Source organism: Garra rufa, chromosome 14, assembly GCF_049309525.1.
Source record: "Garra rufa chromosome 14, GarRuf1.0, whole genome shotgun sequence".
Taxonomy (NCBI): Eukaryota; Metazoa; Chordata; class Actinopteri; order Cypriniformes; family Cyprinidae; genus Garra; species Garra rufa.
Window position 1 is genome coordinate 42,470,418 of NC_133374.1, and position 19,284 is coordinate 42,489,701.

The 19,284-nt window shown below is 47.6% G+C and overlaps 10 non-coding genes across 10 annotated transcripts; all 10 read left to right on the forward strand.

Annotated features, from left to right (window-relative positions):
- The first annotated feature begins 1,453 nt into the window (after positions 1 to 1,453).
- LOC141285689 (U5 spliceosomal RNA) lies at positions 1,454 to 1,569 on the forward strand. The gene has a single exon (XR_012338814.1). It is a non-coding gene; the product is annotated as a U5 spliceosomal RNA (small nuclear RNA).
- A 1,791-nt stretch (positions 1,570 to 3,360) lies between these two features.
- Positions 3,361 to 3,476, forward strand: LOC141285690 (U5 spliceosomal RNA). The gene has a single exon (XR_012338815.1). It is a non-coding gene; the product is annotated as a U5 spliceosomal RNA (small nuclear RNA).
- A 1,791-nt stretch (positions 3,477 to 5,267) lies between these two features.
- On the forward strand, positions 5,268 to 5,383 carry LOC141285692 (U5 spliceosomal RNA). The gene has a single exon (XR_012338816.1). It is a non-coding gene; the product is annotated as a U5 spliceosomal RNA (small nuclear RNA).
- Positions 5,384 to 7,174: 1,791 nt separating this feature from the next.
- Positions 7,175 to 7,290, forward strand: LOC141285693 (U5 spliceosomal RNA). Its single transcript, XR_012338817.1, has one exon. It is a non-coding gene; the product is annotated as a U5 spliceosomal RNA (small nuclear RNA).
- A 1,791-nt stretch (positions 7,291 to 9,081) lies between these two features.
- On the forward strand, positions 9,082 to 9,197 carry LOC141285694 (U5 spliceosomal RNA). Its single transcript, XR_012338818.1, has one exon. It is a non-coding gene; the product is annotated as a U5 spliceosomal RNA (small nuclear RNA).
- Positions 9,198 to 10,988: 1,791 nt separating this feature from the next.
- Positions 10,989 to 11,104, forward strand: LOC141285695 (U5 spliceosomal RNA). Its single transcript, XR_012338819.1, has one exon. It is a non-coding gene; the product is annotated as a U5 spliceosomal RNA (small nuclear RNA).
- A 1,791-nt stretch (positions 11,105 to 12,895) lies between these two features.
- Positions 12,896 to 13,011, forward strand: LOC141285729 (U5 spliceosomal RNA). The gene has a single exon (XR_012338854.1). It is a non-coding gene; the product is annotated as a U5 spliceosomal RNA (small nuclear RNA).
- Positions 13,012 to 14,802: 1,791 nt separating this feature from the next.
- Positions 14,803 to 14,918, forward strand: LOC141285722 (U5 spliceosomal RNA). Its single transcript, XR_012338847.1, has one exon. It is a non-coding gene; the product is annotated as a U5 spliceosomal RNA (small nuclear RNA).
- A 1,791-nt stretch (positions 14,919 to 16,709) lies between these two features.
- LOC141285732 (U5 spliceosomal RNA) lies at positions 16,710 to 16,825 on the forward strand. The gene has a single exon (XR_012338857.1). It is a non-coding gene; the product is annotated as a U5 spliceosomal RNA (small nuclear RNA).
- Positions 16,826 to 18,616: 1,791 nt separating this feature from the next.
- Positions 18,617 to 18,732, forward strand: LOC141285696 (U5 spliceosomal RNA). The gene has a single exon (XR_012338821.1). It is a non-coding gene; the product is annotated as a U5 spliceosomal RNA (small nuclear RNA).
- Positions 18,733 to 19,284: the final 552 nt, after the last annotated feature.

Below are 19,284 nucleotides of genomic sequence, written 5' to 3' on the forward strand. Positions count from 1 at the left end.
GCTTTCTGCGTCGCAGCTCCAGATTTCTTTAGCCCGCATGGAAAGACAGCACTCTCTCGTACATGACGGGATACAAACAAAGATGGCTTCAGCTCCTTTTGCCCTATCAGTGACTTGTGCATTTCAAGCATTCTTTTCAGATGGCTAAAAGCTGGAGTCGGGAACTTGCGTTGGTGGTATAGTGGTGAGCATAGCTGCCTTCCAAGCAGTTGACCCGGGTTCGATTCCCGGCCAACGCATTTGTTTTGGCTCTGGCTGACGTTGAAGCAGAACTCCTTCTGTGACCTCTGTGAGCACCAAAATCTTTTGGATGAGTCGTTCAGCAGCAGCAAAGAGCTGGGTCTCCCCGTCGGGGAATCGAACCCCGGTCTTCCGCGTGACAGGCGGAGATACTGTCCACTATACTAACGAGGAGCTGTACCCGCTGTGCTTCGCCCCCAGCCGACTTGACTTCACAGACATCAGCATAAGGAGCCACTACTCCATGAAAAAAACAAATCAACCTGCCTTGATCTTATTGAGTCTCCCAATATCTTGAATGCTACACATTACAGGGGGTCCTCATTTGGACCACTTTACTATTATTACTATTTTTTTTTACTTTTCATAATGGGAACATGAAAAAAAGGATGGGAAATCATGTGGCAGTAACATCGCATTTACGTGGATCATATCACCCACTGCTAGAATTCTACCACTGAACCACCAATGCTCGGAAAGGAGGGAGAACGTTTGGAATTAACACCGCATTTACGAGTATATTGCCCACTGCTAAACTTCGTCAACCTATAGATAAAGTGAACAAGTTTTATAGGCATTTGACGAATATAGACGGACTAATGAGTTTCTGAAAAGATTCGTCAGGGAACGGGGGTTGGTCGGTATGCAAAGGTTGGAGCTCCTTCAAGTAAATCAGGCTTCATTTTAAAGAACCTTACACACATGCAAGCACACACACAACTTAATTAAAAGAACTCTGTTCCTGCATTGGCCGGGAATCGGACCCGGGTCTCCCGCGTGGCAGGCGAGAATTCTACCATTGAACCACCAATGCTCGGCTGGGAGACTTTCGGCCTTCACATTGTCCTGGATTTAGTAATGGTGCGTAACTGTTACACGTCAAATCCAGGGAAAGGGGGGTTGGGTCAATATGCAAAGTTTGGAGCTCCTTCTAGCAAATCAGGCTTGGCCTTCAAGGCTCATTTTAAAGAATCCCACACACATGCAAACACACACCCCTTACTTAAAAGAACTCTGTTCCTGCATTTGCCCGGGAATCAGAGCCAGGCCTCCTGTGTGGCAGGTGAGAATGGATGATGGAAGAGACTTTTTAACTTTTACTCCTCCCATTTGGAGTGAGGGGGAGATGAAAATCTTATCGGCACCCTAGATTACCCTTTGTGAGTATAGTGGTTTACCACAGGGAGCGCACATGCTCAAGCGCATGGGCACACAACTCGAGTTTCTCTTCATAGACGCATAAATCTTTCGCCTTTTACTAAAGATTTCCGTGGAGGGGAACCTTTCCGAGTGACCTGTATTTTTGGGTGCTCTGCTCACAGCAGAGCTGCACTGCAGTTTCAATAGCAGACTAAATCTGACCACACACCAATGTGCATTGGAGCAAAGCGTGCTTTCTCGTGGACCGTGTTTGCAGCCTTTGCGCTTTCTGTGTCGCAACTTCACATTTTTTTTCAGCCAGCATGGAAAGACAGCACTCTCATGACATGATGGGATCCAAACCTTGGGCTTCAGCTACTTTGGCCCTGTCAGTGACTTATGTACTTCCAGCATTCTTTTCTGCTCACAACAGAGCTGTATTGGAGTGTCAAGAGTAAAACTGGCCACCAGCCAATGGGCGGTGGAACGAAGCGCGCCTCACCACGTTCTGTACTTGCGGCCTTTGCGCTTTCTGCGTCGCAGCTCCAGATTTCTTTAGCCCGCATGGAAAGACAGCACTCTCTCGTACATGACGGGATACAAACAAAGATGGCTTCAGCTCCTTTTGCCCTATCAGTGACTTGTGCATTTCAAGCATTCTTTTCAGATGGCTAAAAGCTGGAGTCGGGAACTTGCGTTGGTGGTATAGTGGTGAGCATAGCTGCCTTCCAAGCAGTTGACCCGGGTTCGATTCCCGGCCAACGCATTTGTTTTGGCTCTGGCTGACGTTGAAGCAGAACTCCTTCTGTGACCTCTGTGAGCACCAAAATCTTTTGGATGAGTCGTTCAGCAGCAGCAAAGAGCTGGGTCTCCCCGTCGGGGAATCGAACCCCGGTCTTCCGCGTGACAGGCGGAGATACTGTCCACTATACTAACGAGGAGCTGTACCAGCTGTGCTTCGGCCCCAGCCGACTTGACTTCACAGACATCAGCATAAGGAGCCACTACTCCATGAAAAAAACAAATCAACCTGCCTTGATCTTATTGAGTCTCCCAATATCTTGAATGCTACACATTACAGGGGGTCCTCATTTGGACCACTTTACTATTATTACTATTTTTTTTTACTTTTCATAATGGGAACATGAAAAAAAGGATGGGAAATCATGTGGCAGTAACATCGCATTTACGTGGATCATATCGCCCACTGCTAGAATTCTACCACTGAACCACCAATGCTCGGAAAGGAGGGAGAACGTTTGGAATTAACACCGCATTTACGAGTATATTGCCCACTGCTAAACTTCGTCAACCTATAGATAAAGTGAACAAGTTTTATAGGCATTTGACGAATATAGACGGACTAATGAGTTTCTGAAAAGATTCGTCAGGGAACGGGGGTTGGTCGGTATGCAAAGGTTGGAGCTCCTTCAAGTAAATCAGGCTTCATTTTAAAGAACCTTACACACATGCAAGCACACACACAACTTAATTAAAAGAACTCTGTTCCTGCATTGGCCGGGAATCGGACCCGGGTCTCCCGCGTGGCAGGCGAGAATTCTACCACTGAACCACCAATGCTCGGCTGGGAGACTTTCGGCCTTCACATTGCCCTGGATTTAGTAATGGTGCGTAACTGTTACACGTCAAATCCAGGTAAAGGGGGGTTGGGTCAATATGCAAAGTTTGGAGCTCCTTCTAGCAAATCAGGCTTGGCCTTCAAGGCTCATTTTAAAGAATCCCACACACATGCAAACACACACCCCTTACTTAAAAGAACTCTGTTCCTGCATTTGCCCGGGAATCAGAGCCAGGCCTCCTGTGTGGCAGGCGAGAATGGATGATGGAAGAGACTTTTTAACTTTTACTCCTCCCATTTGGAGTGAGGGGGAGATGAAAATCTTATCGGCACCCTAGATTACCCTTTGTGAGTATAGTGGTTTACCACAGGGAGCGCACATGCTCAAGCGCATGGGCACACAACTCGAGTTTCTCTTCATAGACGCATAAATCTTTCGCCTTTTACTAAAGATTTCCGTGGAGGGGAACCTTTCCGAGTGACCTGTATTTTTGGGTGCTCTGCTCACAGCAGAGCTGCACTGCAGTTTCAATAGCAGACTAAATCTGACCACACACCAATGTGCATTGGAGCAAAGCGTGCTTTCTCGTGGACCGTGTTTGCAGCCTTTGCGCTTCCTGTGTCGCAACTTCACATTTTTTTTCAGCCAGCATGGAAAGACAGCACTCTCATGACATGATGGGATCCAAACCTTGGGCTTCAGCTACTTTGGCCCTGTCAGTGACTTATGTACTTCCAGCATTCTTTTCTGCTCACAACAGAGCTGTATTGGAGTGTCAAGAGTAAAACTGGCCACCAGCCAATGGGCGGTGGAACGAAGCGCGCCTCACCACGTTCTGTACTTGCGGCCTTTGCGCTTTCTGCGTCGCAGCTCCAGATTTCTTTAGCCCGCATGGAAAGACAGCACTCTCTCGTACATGACGGGATACAAACAAAGATGGCTTCAGCTCCTTTTGCCCTATCAGTGACTTGTGCATTTCAAGCATTCTTTTCAGATGGCTAAAAGCTGGAGTCGGGAACTTGCGTTGGTGGTATAGTGGTGAGCATAGCTGCCTTCCAAGCAGTTGACCCGGGTTCGATTCCCGGCCAACGCATTTGTTTTGGCTCTGGCTGACGTTGAAGCAGAACTCCTTCTGTGACCTCTGTGAGCACCAAAATCTTTTGGATGAGTCGTTCAGCAGCAGCAAAGAGCTGGGTCTCCCCGTCGGGGAATCGAACCCCGGTCTTCCGCGTGACAGGCGGAGATACTGTCCACTATACTAACGAGGAGCTGTACCCGCTGTGCTTCGCCCCCAGCCGACTTGACTTCACAGACATCAGCATAAGGAGCCACTACTCCATGAAAAAAACAAATCAACCTGCCTTGATCTTATTGAGTCTCCCAATATCTTGAATGCTACACATTACAGGGGGTCCTCATTTGGACCACTTTACTATTATTACTATTTTTTTTTACTTTTCATAATGGGAACATGAAAAAAAGGATGGGAAATCATGTGGCAGTAACATCGCATTTACGTGGATCATATCGCCCACTGCTAGAATTCTACCACTGAACCACCAATGCTCGGAAAGGAGGGAGAACGTTTGGAATTAACACCGCATTTACGAGTATATTGCCCACTGCTAAACTTCGTCAACCTATAGATAAAGTGAACAAGTTTTATAGGCATTTGACGAATATAGACAGACTAATGAGTTTCTGAAAAGATTCGTCAGGGAACGGGGGTTGGTCGGTATGCAAAGGTTGGAGCTCCTTCAAGTAAATCAGGCTTCATTTTAAAGAACCTTACACACATGCAAGCACACACACAACTTAATTAAAAGAACTCTGTTCCTGCATTGGCCGGGAATCGGACCCGGGTCTCCCGCGTGGCAGGCGAGAATTCTACCACTGAACCACCAATGCTCGGCTGGGAGACTTTCGGCCTTCACATTGCCCTGGATTTAGTAATGGTGCGTAACTGTTACACGTCAAATCCAGGTAAAGGGGGGTTGGGTCAATATGCAAAGTTTGGAGCTCCTTCTAGCAAATCAGGCTTGGCCTTCAAGGCTCATTTTAAAGAATCCCACACACATGCAAACACACACCCCTTACTTAAAAGAACTCTGTTCCTGCATTTGCCCGGGAATCAGAGCCAGGCCTCCTGTGTGGCAGGCGAGAATGGATGATGGAAGAGACTTTTTAACTTTTACTCCTCCCATTTGGAGTGAGGGGGAGATGAAAATCTTATCGGCACCCTAGATTACCCTTTGTGAGTATAGTGGTTTACCACAGGGAGCGCACATGCTCAAGCGCATGGGCACACAACTCGAGTTTCTCTTCATAGACGCATAAATCTTTCGCCTTTTACTAAAGATTTCCGTGGAGGGGAACCTTTCCGAGTGACCTGTATTTTTGGGTGCTCTGCTCACAGCAGAGCTGCACTGCAGTTTCAATAGCAGACTAAATCTGACCACACACCAATGTGCATTGGAGCAAAGCATGCTTTCTCGTGGACCGTGTTTGCAGCCTTTGCGCTTCCTGTGTCGCAACTTCACATTTTTTTTCAGCCAGCATGGAAAGACAGCACTCTCATGACATGATGGGATCCAAACCTTGGGCTTCAGCTACTTTGGCCCTGTCAGTGACTTATGTACTTCCAGCATTCTTTTCTGCTCACAACAGAGCTGTATTGGAGTGTCAAGAGTAAAACTGGCCACCAGCCAATGGGCGGTGGAACGAAGCGCGCCTCACCACGTTCTGTACTTGCGGCCTTTGCGCTTTCTGCGTCGCAGCTCCAGATTTCTTTAGCCCGCATGGAAAGACAGCACTCTCTCTTACATGACGGGATACAAACAAAGATGGCTTCAGCTCCTTTTGCCCTATCAGTGACTTGTGCATTTCAAGCATTCTTTTCAGATGGCTAAAAGCTGGAGTCGGGAACTTGCGTTGGTGGTATAGTGGTGAGCATAGCTGCCTTCCAAGCAGTTGACCCGGGTTCGATTCCCGGCCAACGCATTTGTTTTGGCTCTGGCTGACGTTGAAGCAGAACTCCTTCTGTGACCTCTGTGAGCACCAAAATCTTTTGGATGAGTCGTTCAGCAGCAGCAAAGAGCTGGGTCTCCCCGTCGGGGAATCGAACCCCGGTCTTCCGCGTGACAGGCGGAGATACTGTCCACTATACTAACGAGGAGCTGTACCCGCTGTGCTTCGCCCCCAGCCGACTTGACTTCACAGACATCAGCATAAGGAGCCACTACTCCATGAAAAAAACAAATCAACCTGCCTTGATCTTATTGAGTCTCCCAATATCTTGAATGCTACACATTACAGGGGGTCCTCATTTGGACCACTTTACTATTATTACTATTTTTTTTTACTTTTCATAATGGGAACATGAAAAAAAGGATGGGAAATCATGTGGCAGTAACATCGCATTTACGTGGATCATATCACCCACTGCTAGAATTCTACCACTGAACCACCAATGCTCGGAAAGGAGGGAGAACGTTTGGAATTAACACCGCATTTACGAGTATATTGCCCACTGCTAAACTTCGTCAACCTATAGATAAAGTGAACAAGTTTTATAGGCATTTGACGAATATAGACGGACTAATGAGTTTCTGAAAAGATTCGTCAGGGAACGGGGGTTGGTCGGTATGCAAAGGTTGGAGCTCCTTCAAGTAAATCAGGCTTCATTTTAAAGAACCTTACACACATGCAAGCACACACACAACTTAATTAAAAGAACTCTGTTCCTGCATTGGCCGGGAATCGGACCCGGGTCTCCCGCGTGGCAGGCGAGAATTCTACCACTGAACCACCAATGCTCGGCTGGGAGACTTTCGGCCTTCACATTGCCCTGGATTTAGTAATGGTGCGTAACTGTTACACGTCAAATCCAGGGAAAGGGGGGTTGGGTCAATATGCAAAGTTTGGAGCTCCTTCTAGCAAATCAGGCTTGGCCTTCAAGGCTCATTTTAAAGAATCCCACACACATGCAAACACACACCCCTTACTTAAAAGAACTCTGTTCCTGCATTTGCCCGGGAATCAGAGCCAGGCCTCCTGTGTGGCAGGCGAGAATGGATGATGGAAGAGACTTTTTAACTTTTACTCCTCCCATTTGGAGTGAGGGGGAGATGAAAATCTTATCGGCACCCTAGATTACCCTTTGTGAGTATAGTGGTTTACCACAGGGAGCGCACATGCTCAAGCGCATGGGCACACAACTCGAGTTTCTCTTCATAGACGCATAAATCTTTCGCCTTTTACTAAAGATTTCCGTGGAGGGGAACCTTTCCGAGTGACCTGTATTTTTGGGTGCTCTGCTCACAGCAGAGCTGCACTGCAGTTTCAATAGCAGACTAAATCTGACCACACACCAATGTGCATTGGAGCAAAGCGTGCTTTCTCGTGGACCGTGTTTGCAGCCTTTGCGCTTCCTGTGTCGCAACTTCACTTTTTTTTTCAGCCAGCATGGAAAGACAGCACTCTCATGACATGATGGGATCCAAACCTTGGGCTTCAGCTACTTTGGCCCTGTCAGTGACTTATGTACTTCCAGAATTCTTTTCTGCTCACAACAGAGCTGTATTGGAGTGTCAAGAGTAAAACTGGCCACCAGCCAATGGGCGGTGGAACGAAGCGCGCCTCACCACGTTCTGTACTTGCGGCCTTTGCGCTTTCTGCGTCGCAGCTCCAGATTTCTTTAGCCCGCATGGAAAGACAGCACTCTCTCGTACATGACGGGATACAAACAAAGATGGCTTCAGCTCCTTTTGCCCTATCAGTGACTTGTGCATTTCAAGCATTCTTTTCAGATGGCTAAAAGCTGGAGTCGGGAACTTGCGTTGGTGGTATAGTGGTGAGCATAGCTGCCTTCCAAGCAGTTGACCCGGGTTCGATTCCCGGCCAACGCATTTGTTTTGGCTCTGGCTGACGTTGAAGCAGAACTCCTTCTGTGACCTCTGTGAGCACCAAAATCTTTTGGATGAGTCGTTCAGCAGCAGCAAAGAGCTGGGTCTCCCCGTCGGGGAATCGAACCCCGGTCTTCCGCGTGACAGGCGGAGATACTGTCCACTATACTAACGAGGAGCTGTACCCGCTGTGCTTCGCCCCCAGCCGACTTGACTTCACAGACATCAGCATAAGGAGCCACTACTCCATGAAAAAAACAAATCAACCTGCCTTGATCTTATTGAGTCTCCCAATATCTTGAATGCTACACATTACAGGGGGTCCTCATTTGGACCACTTTACTATTATTACTATTTTTTTTTACTTTTCATAATGGGAACATGAAAAAAAGGATGGGAAATCATGTGGCAGTAACATCGCATTTACGTGGATCATATCGCCCACTGCTAGAATTCTACCACTGAACCACCAATGCTCGGAAAGGAGGGAGAACGTTTGGAATTAACACCGCATTTACGAGTATATTGCCCACTGCTAAACTTCGTCAACCTATAGATAAAGTGAACAAGTTTTATAGGCATTTGACGAATATAGACGGACTAATGAGTTTCTGAAAAGATTCGTCAGGGAACGGGGGTTGGTCGGTATGCAAAGGTTGGAGCTCCTTCAAGTAAATCAGGCTTCATTTTAAAGAACCTTACACACATGCAAGCACACACACAACTTAATTAAAAGAACTCTGTTCCTGCATTGGCCGGGAATCGGACCCGGGTCTCCCGCGTGGCAGGCGAGAATTCTACCACTGAACCACCAATGCTCGGCTGGGAGACTTTCGGCCTTCACATTGCCCTGGATTTAGTAATGGTGCGTAACTGTTACACGTCAAATCCAGGTAAAGGGGGGTTGGGTCAATATGCAAAGTTTGGAGCTCCTTCTAGCAAATCAGGCTTGGCCTTCAAGGCTCATTTTAAAGAATCCCACACACATGCAAACACACACCCCTTACTTAAAAGAACTCTGTTCCTGCATTTGCCCGGGAATCAGAGCCAGGCCTCCTGTGTGGCAGGCGAGAATGGATGATGGAAGAGACTTTTTAACTTTTACTCCTCCCATTTGGAGTGAGGGGGAGATGAAAATCTTATCGGCACCCTAGATTACCCTTTGTGAGTATAGTGGTTTACCACAGGGAGCGCACATGCTCAAGCGCATGGGCACACAACTCGAGTTTCTCTTCATAGACGCATAAATCTTTCGCCTTTTACTAAAGATTTCCGTGGAGGGGAACCTTTCCGAGTGACCTGTATTTTTGGGTGCTCTGCTCACAGCAGAGCTGCACTGCAGTTTCAATAGCAGACTAAATCTGACCACACACCAATGTGCATTGGAGCAAAGCGTGCTTTCTCGTGGACCGTGTTTGCAGCCTTTGCGCTTCCTGTGTCGCAACTTCACATTTTTTTTCAGCCAGCATGGAAAGACAGCACTCTCATGACATGATGGGATCCAAACCTTGGGCTTCAGCTACTTTGGCCCTGTCAGTGACTTATGTACTTCCAGCATTCTTTTCTGCTCACAACAGAGCTGTATTGGAGTGTCAAGAGTAAAACTGGCCACCAGCCAATGGGCGGTGGAACGAAGCGCGCCTCACCACGTTCTGTACTTGCGGCCTTTGCGCTTTCTGCGTCGCAGCTCCAGATTTCTTTAGCCCGCATGGAAAGACAGCACTCTCTCGTACATGACGGGATACAAACAAAGATGGCTTCAGCTCCTTTTGCCCTATCAGTGACTTGTGCATTTCAAGCATTCTTTTCAGATGGCTAAAAGCTGGAGTCGGGAACTTGCGTTGGTGGTATAGTGGTGAGCATAGCTGCCTTCCAAGCAGTTGACCCGGGTTCGATTCCCGGCCAACGCATTTGTTTTGGCTCTGGCTGACGTTGAAGCAGAACTCCTTCTGTGACCTCTGTGAGCACCAAAATCTTTTGGATGAGTCGTTCAGCAGCAGCAAAGAGCTGGGTCTCCCCGTCGGGGAATCGAACCCCGGTTTTCCGCGTGACAGGCGGAGATACTGTCCACTATACTAACGAGGAGCTGTACCCGCTGTGCTTCGCCCCCAGCCGACTTGACTTCACAGACATCAGCATAAGGAGCCACTACTCCATGAAAAAAACAAATCAACCTGCCTTGATCTTATTGAGTCTCCCAATATCTTGAATGCTACACATTACAGGGGGTCCTCATTTGGACCACTTTACTATTATTACTATTTTTTTTTACTTTTCATAATGGGAACATGAAAAAAAGGATGGGAAATCATGTGGCAGTAACATCGCATTTACGTGGATCATATCGCCCACTGCTAGAATTCTACCACTGAACCACCAATGCTCGGAAAGGAGGGAGAACGTTTGGAATTAACACCGCATTTACGAGTATATTGCCCACTGCTAAACTTCGTCAACCTATAGATAAAGTGAACAAGTTTTATAGGCATTTGACGAATATAGACGGACTAATGAGTTTCTGAAAAGATTCGTCAGGGAACGGGGGTTGGTCGGTATGCAAAGGTTGGAGCTCCTTCAAGTAAATCAGGCTTCATTTTAAAGAACCTTACACACATGCAAGCACACACACAACTTAATTAAAAGAACTCTGTTCCTGCATTGGCCGGGAATCGGACCCGGGTCTCCCGCGTGGCAGGCGAGAATTCTACCACTGAACCACCAATGCTCGGCTGGGAGACTTTCGGCCTTCACATTGCCCTGGATTTAGTAATGGTGCGTAACTGTTACACGTCAAATCCAGGTAAAGGGGGGTTGGGTCAATATGCAAAGTTTGGAGCTCCTTCTAGCAAATCAGGCTTGGCCTTCAAGGCTCATTTTAAAGAATCCCACACACATGCAAACACACACCCCTTACTTAAAAGAACTCTGTTCCTGCATTTGCCCGGGAATCAGAGCCAGGCCTCCTGTGTGGCAGGCGAGAATGGATGATGGAAGAGACTTTTTAACTTTTACTCCTCCCATTTGGAGTGAGGGGGAGATGAAAATCTTATCGGCACCCTAGATTACCCTTTGTGAGTATAGTGGTTTACCACAGGGAGCGCACATGCTCAAGCGCATGGGCACACAACTCGAGTTTCTCTTCATAGACGCATAAATCTTTCGCCTTTTACTAAAGATTTCCGTGGAGGGGAACCTTTCCGAGTGACCTGTATTTTTGGGTGCTCTGCTCACAGCAGAGCTGCACTGCAGTTTCAATAGCAGACTAAATCTGACCACACACCAATGTGCATTGGAGCAAAGCGTGCTTTCTCGTGGACCGTGTTTGCAGCCTTTGCGCTTCCTGTGTCGCAACTTCACATTTTTTTTCAGCCAGCATGGAAAGACAGCACTCTCATGACATGATGGGATCCAAACCTTGGGCTTCAGCTACTTTGGCCCTGTCAGTGACTTATGTACTTCCAGCATTCTTTTCTGCTCACAACAGAGCTGTATTGGAGTGTCAAGAGTAAAACTGGCCACCAGCCAATGGGCGGTGGAACGAAGCGCGCCTCACCACGTTCTGTACTTGCGGCCTTTGCGCTTTCTGCGTCGCAGCTCCAGATTTCTTTAGCCCGCATGGAAAGACAGCACTCTCTCGTACATGACGGGATACAAACAAAGATGGCTTCAGCTCCTTTTGCCCTATCAGTGACTTGTGCATTTCAAGCATTCTTTTCAGATGGCTAAAAGCTGGAGTCGGGAACTTGCGTTGGTGGTATAGTGGTGAGCATAGCTGCCTTCCAAGCAGTTGACCCGGGTTCGATTCCCGGCCAACGCATTTGTTTTGGCTCTGGCTGACGTTGAAGCAGAACTCCTTCTGTGACCTCTGTGAGCACCAAAATCTTTTGGATGAGTCGTTCAGCAGCAGCAAAGAGCTGGGTCTCCCCGTCGGGGAATCGAACCCCGGTCTTCCGCGTGACAGGCGGAGATACTGTCCACTATACTAACGAGGAGCTGTACCCGCTGTGCTTCGCCCCCAGCCGACTTGACTTCACAGACATCAGCATAAGGAGCCACTACTCCATGAAAAAAACAAATCAACCTGCCTTGATCTTATTGAGTCTCCCAATATCTTGAATGCTACACATTACAGGGGGTCCTCATTTGGACCACTTTACTATTATTACTATTTTTTTTTACTTTTCATAATGGGAACATGAAAAAAAGGATGGGAAATCATGTGGCAGTAACATCGCATTTACGTGGATCATATCGCCCACTGCTAGAATTCTACCACTGAACCACCAATGCTCGGAAAGGAGGGAGAACGTTTGGAATTAACACCGCATTTACGAGTATATTGCCCACTGCTAAACTTCGTCAACCTATAGATAAAGTGAACAAGTTTTATAGGCATTTGACGAATATAGACGGACTAATGAGTTTCTGAAAAGATTCGTCAGGGAACGGGGGTTGGTCGGTATGCAAAGGTTGGAGCTCCTTCAAGTAAATCAGGCTTCATTTTAAAGAACCTTACACACATGCAAGCACACACACAACTTAATTAAAAGAACTCTGTTCCTGCATTGGCCGGGAATCGGACCCGGGTCTCCCGCGTGGCAGGCGAGAATTCTACCATTGAACCACCAATGCTCGGCTGGGAGACTTTCGGCCTTCACATTGCCCTGGATTTAGTAATGGTGCGTAACTGTTACACGTCAAATCCAGGGAAAGGGGGGTTGGGTCAATATGCAAAGTTTGGAGCTCCTTCTAGCAAATCAGGCTTGGCCTTCAAGGCTCATTTTAAAGAATCCCACACACATGCAAACACACACCCCTTACTTAAAAGAACTCTGTTCCTGCATTTGCCCGGGAATCAGAGCCAGGCCTCCTGTGTGGCAGGTGAGAATGGATGATGGAAGAGACTTTTTAACTTTTACTCCTCCCATTTGGAGTGAGGGGGAGATGAAAATCTTATCGGCACCCTAGATTACCCTTTGTGAGTATAGTGGTTTACCACAGGGAGCGCACATGCTCAAGCGCATGGGCACACAACTCGAGTTTCTCTTCATAGACGCATAAATCTTTCGCCTTTTACTAAAGATTTCCGTGGAGGGGAACCTTTCCGAGTGACCTGTATTTTTGGGTGCTCTGCTCACAGCGGAGCTGCACTGCAGTTTCAATAGCAGACTAAATCTGACCACACACCAATGTGCATTGGAGCAAAGCGTGCTTTCTCGTGGACCGTGTTTGCAGCCTTTGCGCTTTCTGTGTCGCAACTTCACATTTTTTTTCAGCCAGCATGGAAAGACAGCACTCTCATGACATGATGGGATCCAAACCTTGGGCTTCAGCTACTTTGGCCCTGTCAGTGACTTATGTACTTCCAGCATTCTTTTCTGCTCACAACAGAGCTGTATTGGAGTGTCAAGAGTAAAACTGGCCACCAGCCAATGGGCGGTGGAACGAAGCGCGCCTCACCACGTTCTGTACTTGCGGCCTTTGCGCTTTCTGCGTCGCAGCTCCAGATTTCTTTAGCCCGCATGGAAAGACAGCACTCTCTCGTACATGACGGGATACAAACAAAGATGGCTTCAGCTCCTTTTGCCCTATCAGTGACTTGTGCATTTCAAGCATTCTTTTCAGATGGCTAAAAGCTGGAGTCGGGAACTTGCGTTGGTGGTATAGTGGTGAGCATAGCTGCCTTCCAAGCAGTTGACCCGGGTTCGATTCCCGGCCAACGCATTTGTTTTGGCTCTGGCTGACGTTGAAGCAGAACTCCTTCTGTGACCTCTGTGAGCACCAAAATCTTTTGGATGAGTCGTTCAGCAGCAGCAAAGAGCTGGGTCTCCCCGTCGGGGAATCGAACCCCGGTCTTCCGCGTGACAGGCGGAGATACTGTCCACTATACTAACGAGGAGCTGTACCTGCTGTGCTTCGCCCCCAGCCGACTTGACTTCACAGACATCAGCATAAGGAGCCACTACTCCATGAAAAAAACAAATCAACCTGCCTTGATCTTATTGAGTCTCCCAATATCTTGAATGCTACACATTACAGGGGGTCCTCATTTGGACCACTTTACTATTATTACTATTTTTTTTTACTTTTCATAATGGGAACATGAAAAAAAGGATGGGAAATCATGTGGCAGTAACATCGCATTTACGTGGATCATGTCGCCCACTGCTAGAATTCTACCACTGAACCACCAATGCTCGGAAAGGAGGGAGAACGTTTGGAATTAACACCGCATTTACGAGTATATTGCCCACTGCTAAACTTCGTCAACCTATAGATAAAGTGAACAAGTTTTATAGGCATTTGACGAATATAGACGGACTAATGAGTTTCTGAAAAGATTCGTCAGGGAACGGGGGTTGGTCGGTATGCAAAGGTTGGAGCTCCTTCAAGTAAATCAGGCTTCATTTTAAAGAACCTTACACACATGCAAGCACACACACAACTTAATTAAAAGAACTCTGTTCCTGCATTGGCCGGGAATCGGACCCGGGTCTCCCGCGTGGCAGGCGAGAATTCTACCACTGAACCACCAATGCTCGGCTGGGAGAACTTCGGCCTTCACATTGCCCTGGATTTAGTAATGGTGCGTAACTGTTACACGTCAAATCCAGGGAAAGGGGGGTTGGGTCAATATGCAAAGTTTGGAGCTCCTTCTAGCAAATCAGGCTTGGCCTTCAAGGCTCATTTTAAAGAATCCCACACACATGCAAACACACACCCCTTACTTAAAAGAACTCTGTTCCTGCATTTGCCCGGGAATCAGAGCCAGGCCTCCTGTGTGGCAGGCGAGAATGGATGATGGAAGAGACTTTTTAACTTTTACTCCTCCCATTTGGAGTGAGGGGGAGATGAAAATCTTATCGGCACCCTAGATTACCCTTTGTGAGTATAGTGGTTTACCACAGGGAGCGCACATGCTCAAGCGAATGGGCACACAACTCGAGTTTCTCTTCATAGACGCATAAATCTTTCGCCTTTTACTAAAGATTTCCGTGGAGGGGAACTTTTCCGAGTGACCTGTATTTTTGGGTGCTCTGCTCACAGCAGAGCTGCACTGCAGTTTCAATAGCAGACTAAATCTGACCACACACCAATGTGCATTGGAGCAAAGCGTGCTTTCTCGTGGACCGTGTTTGCAGCCTTTGCGCTTCCTGTGTCGCAACTTCACATTTTTTTTCAGCCAGCATGGAAAGACAGCACTCTCATGACATGATGGGATCCAAACCTTGGGCTTCAGCTACTTTGGCCCTGTCAGTGACTTATGTACTTCCAGCATTCTTTTCTGCTCACAACAGAGCTGTATTGGAGTGTCAAGAGTAAAACTGGCCACCAGCCAATGGGCGGTGGAACGAAGCGCGCCTCACCACGTTCTGTACTTGCGGCCTTTGCGCTTTCTGCGTCGCAGCTCCAGATTTCTTTAGCCCGCATGGAAAGACAGCACTCTCTCGTACATGACGGGATACAAACAAAGATGGCTTCAGCTCCTTTTGCCCTATCAGTGACTTGTGCATTTCAAGCATTCTTTTCAGATGGCTAAAAGCTGGAGTCGGGAACTTGCGTTGGTGGTATAGTGGTGAGCATAGCTGCCTTCCAAGCAGTTGACCCGGGTTCGATTCCCGGCCAACGCATTTGTTTTGGCTCTGGCTGACGTTGAAGCAGAACTCCTTCTGTGACCTCTGTGAGCACCAAAATCTTTTGGATGAGTCGTTCAGCAGCAGCAAAGAGCTGGGTCTCCCCGTCGGGGAATCGAACCCCGGTCTTCCGCGTGACAGGCGGAGATACTGTCCACTATACTAACGAGGAGCTGTACCCGCTGTGCTTCGGCCCCAGCCGACTTGACTTCACAGACATCAGCATAAGGAGCCACTACTCCATGAAAAAAACAAATCAACCTGCCTTGATCTTATTGAGTCTCCCAATATCTTGAATGCTACACATTACAGGGGGTCCTCATTTGGACCACTTTACTATTATTACTATTTTTTTTTACTTTTCATAATGGGAACATGAAAAAAAGGATGGGAAATCATGTGGCAGTAACATCGCATTTACGTGGATCATATCGCCCACTGCTAGAATTCTACCACTGAACCACCAATGCTCGGAAAGGAGGGAGAACGTTTGGAATTAACACCGCATTTACGAGTATATTGCCCACTGCTAAACTTTGTCAACCTATAGATAAAGTGAACAAGTTTTATAGGCATTTGACGAATATAGACGGACTAATGAGTTTCTGAAAAGATTCGTCAGGGAACGGGGGTTGGTCGGTATGCAAAGGTTGGAGCTCCTTCAAGTAAATCAGGCTTCATTTTAAAGAACCTTACACACATGCAAGCACACACACAACTTAATTAAAAGAACTCTGTTCCTGCATTGGCCGGGAATCGGACCCGGGTCTCCCGCGTGGCAGGCGAGAATTCTACCACTGAACCACCAATGCTCGGCTGGGAGAACTTCGGCCTTCACATTGCCCTGGATTTAGTAATGGTGCGTAACTGTTACACGTCAAATCCAGGGAAAGGGGGGTTGGGTCAATATGCAAAGTTTGGAGCTCCTTCTAGCAAATCAGGCTTGGCCTTCAAGGCTCATTTTAAAGAATCCCACACACATGCAAACACACACCCCTTACTTAAAAGAACTCTGTTCCTGCATTTGCCCGGGAATCAGAGCCAGGCCTCCTGTGTGGCAGGTGAGAATGGATGATGGAAGAGACTTTTTAACTTTTACTCCTCCCATTTGGAGTGAGGGGGAGATGAAAATCTTATCGGCACCCTAGATTACCCTTTGTGAGTATAGTGGTTTACCACAGGGAGCGCACATGCTCAAGCGCATGGGCACACAACTCGAGTTTCTCTTCATAGACGCATAAATCTTTCGCCTTTTACTAAAGATTTCCGTGGAAGGGAACCTTTCCGAGTGACCTGTATTTTTGGGTGCTCTGCTCACAGCAGAGCTGCACTGCAGTTTCAATAGCAGACTAAATCTGACCACACACCAATGTGCATTGGAGCAAAGCGTGCTTTCTCGTGGACCGTGTTTGCAGCCTTTGCGCTTCCTGTGTCGCAACTTCACATTTTTTTTCAGCCAGCATGGAAAGACAGCACTCTCATGACATGATGGGATCCAAACCTTGGGCTTCAGCTACTTTGGCCCTGTCAGTGACTTATGTACTTCCAGCATTCTTTTCTGCTCACAACAGAGCTGTATTGGAGTGTCAAGAGTAAAACTGGCCACCAGCCAATGGGCGGTGGAACGAAGCGCGCCTCACCACGTTCTGTACTTGCGGCCTTTGCGCTTTCTGCGTCGCAGCTCCAGATTTCTTTAGCCCGCATGGAAAGACAGCACTCTCTCGTACATGACGGGATACAAACAAAGATGGCTTCAGCTCCTTTTGCCCTATCAGTGACTTGTGCATTTCAAGCATTCTTTTCAGATGGCTAAAAGCTGGAGTCGGGAACTTGCGTTGGTGGTATAGTGGTGAGCATAGCTGCCTTCCAAGCAGTTGACCCGGGTTCGATTCCCGGCCAACGCATTTGTTTTGGCTCTGGCTGACGTTGAAGCAGAACTCCTTCTGTGACCTCTGTGAGCACCAAAATCTTTTGGATGAGTCGTTCAGCAGCAGCAAAGAGCTGGGTCTCCCCGTCGGGGAATCGAACCCCGGTCTTCCGCGTGACAGGCGGAGATACTGTCCACTATACTAACGAGGAGCTGTACCCGCTGTGCTTCGCCCCCAGCCGACTTGACTTCACAGACATCAGCATAAGGAGCCACTACTCCATGAAAAAAACAAATCAACCTGCCTTGATCTTATTGAGTCTCCCAATATCTTGAATGCTACACATTACAGGGGGTCCTCATTTGGACCACTTTACTATTATTACTATTTTTTTTTACTTTTCATAATGGGAACATGAAAAAAAGGATGGGAAATCATGTGGCAGTAACATCGCATTTACGTGGATCATATCACCCACTGCTAGAATTCTACCACTGAACCACCAATGCTCGGAAAGGAGGGAGAACGTTTGGAATTAACACCGCATTTACGAGTATATTGCCCACTGCTAAACTTCGTCAACCTATAGATAAAGTGAACAAGTTTTATAGGCATTTGACGAATATAGACGGACTAATGAGTTTCTGAAAAGATTCGTCAGGGAACGGGGGTTGGTCGGTATGCAAAGGTTGGAGCTCCTTCAAGTAAATCAGGCTTCATTTTAAAGAACCTTACACACATGCAAGCACACACACAACTTAATTAAAAGAACTCTGTTCCTGCATTGGCCGGGAATCGGACCCGGGTCTCCCGCGTGGCAGGCGAGAATTCTACCATTGAACCACCAATGCTCGGCTGGGAGACTTTCGGCCTTCACATTGCCCTGGATTTAGTAATGGTGCGTAACTGTTACACGTCAAATCCAGGGAAAGGGGGGTTGGGTCAATATGCAAAGTTTGGAGCTCCTTCTAGCAAATCAGGCTTGGCCTTCAAGGCTCATTTTAAAGAATCCCACACACATGCAAACACACACCCCTTACTTAAAAGAACTCTGTTCCTGCATTTGCCCGGGAATCAGAGCCAGGCCTCCTGTGTGGCAGGTGAGAATGGATGATGGAAGAGACTTTTTAACTTTTACTCCTCCCATTTGGAGTGAGGGGGAGATGAAAATCTTATCGGCACCCTAGATTACCCTTTGTGAGTATAGTGGTTTACCACAGGGAGCGCACATGCTCAAGCGCATGGGCACACAACTCGAGTTTCTCTTCATAGACGCATAAATCTTTCGCCTTTTACTAAAGATTTCCGTGGAGGGGAACCTTTCCGAGTGACCTGTATTTTTGGGTGCTCTGCTCACAGCAGAGCTGCACTGCAGTTTCAATAGCAGACTAAATCTGACCACACACCAATGTGCATTGGAGCAAAGCGTGCTTTCTCGTGGACCGTGTTTGCAGCCTTTGCGCTTTCTGTGTCGCAACTTCACATTTTTTTTCAGCCAGCATGGAAAGACAGCACTCTCATGACATGATGGGATCCAAACCTTGGGCTTCAGCTACTTTGGCCCTGTCAGTGACTTATGTACTTCCAGCATTCTTTTCTGCTCACAACAGAGCTGTATTGGAGTGTCAAGAGTAAAACTGGCCACCAGCCAATGGGCGGTGGAACGAAGCGCGCCTCACCACGTTCTGTACTTGCGGCCTTTGCGCTTTCTGCGTCGCAGCTCCAGATTTCTTTAGCCCGCATGGAAAGACAGCACTCTCTCGTACATGACGGGATACAAACAAAGATGGCTTCAGCTCCTTTTGCCCTATCAGTGACTTGTGCATTTCAAGCATTCTTTTCAGATGGCTAAAAGCTGGAGTCGGGAACTTGCGTTGGTGGTATAGTGGTGAGCATAGCTGCCTTCCAAGCAGTTGAC